Raw genomic sequence first — 1552 nt, forward strand, 5'->3', positions numbered from 1 at the left:
TGGAAAACTACTCAATGTGGTAAACTGGGAGAAAATCAAACAAAAACATGTATAAAATCAGTACATAAAACATGCACGTATTTCCCCACACTGTCTAAAATATTYTTGTTCCCAGTCTGATGTTTCAGCTGTTGAATATAATTAAACTCAAAAGATAAAATGTGTTTTTCTAACAGAGTGTTGTCTTCCTGCAGTAAGTGTGTTTGTGTTCGTGGGTGTGGGATCTGCTGCGGCGGCCGGAGCTGATGTGTCCCTCAAGTCTTTCAGAGGCTGTCGTCATTCCTCCTGTATTTTGGTCAGTAGTGCATGATGTCACTTCCTGCGCTCTGATCCTCCGTGTGTGTTTGTGAGCCCAGCTGCACCGTCTGTCGCAGAAAAACACCAAAGGAAGCACATCAAGGATAAACATCATTACGGAAACCTGACTCATGGCACCTTCGGTTTTAGGAGATTATTGTTAGGATTTTCATGCAGCACCGACCAAAAGTTCTGATGCGTAAAATTCAAATGTTTTTCTGATTTTAATGAACTCGTTGATGACTCCTCTCTCCTCCGTTTCTCTCTCGACCGTCCCTTCTCGTTAATTTGACCCTGTTTCAGAGTCTGTGGTTGGCAGGCCGGCTGCTCGGACACGTGGTTCATTGACTGGAAAGATCTGGCAACACTTTCTCCTTTTCCCCTCTCACACCATTTATTATCTGCGCCGAGAGACTCCCAGGACCCAGAAACTTGTGCTCGCGTGAACGCTGACATACTTAACTCCGGCCGAGACAGAGCTCGCACACAGACRAACATAAGCAGCGCTCTTCCTCTCAGTGTGAGAACTTCTGCGAGGTCTCGTCACCCGAGTCACACAGATGTTCCTCTTGGCACCTCAGCAGGTTGTGGCGGGGCGGCTCGGGGGGCCTTTCTGGGATCTGGGGTGGGGTGGAGTGGCGGTGGTGGTGGTGGTGGGGGGGCAAACGGGGCCCCAGAGCCTGGATGAGAGCTTCCTTTGTGGGACACAAAGCATTGTCTGTGCTGGGAAAGGCCGTGGGGATGGGAACACCGCCCAGAGCTGGACACTGAGCGGCGATTCTAGCTTTCCGTGAGTGAGTGTTTATGTGCGGCTGGAAGACAACTGTGGAGTCTGAGTGTGGGAGAGGGAAAGAGAAAGTGTTTGCTCACTTATCTAATGTGTGTGTGTGCGTTTGTAAAGGTGAAAGAGCAGTTGGAAGCGCAACGTAAAAGCGCCTCACTGGTCTTCTCTTTCCAGGTCTCATCAATAAAAGCTGTTTTACCGTCCAAACCTTGGATCTTTGTACAATAACCCATGACAGTTACGCTGTTATTTATGCAAAACTTTATGGTTGTTAGGATGCCAATACTAATAATAGTTTGGCATGCTGCATGACAAAAACAATATTTGCAAAACCAGTGGAGGTCAATGGGATTTTGGTGAAACAGATGAGAAARCCCATCACTATCGAATCATCATCCAAAGTTTAAACAGAGCTGGACCTCACACTTCCTAACTTGATATCTTTAGGTAAGGTAGTAAGGTTTATATATA

The sequence above is a fragment of the Austrofundulus limnaeus genome, unplaced genomic scaffold, assembly GCF_001266775.1.
Source record: "Austrofundulus limnaeus strain Quisiro unplaced genomic scaffold, Austrofundulus_limnaeus-1.0 Scaffold32, whole genome shotgun sequence".
NCBI lineage: Eukaryota > Metazoa > Chordata > Actinopteri > Cyprinodontiformes > Rivulidae > Austrofundulus > Austrofundulus limnaeus.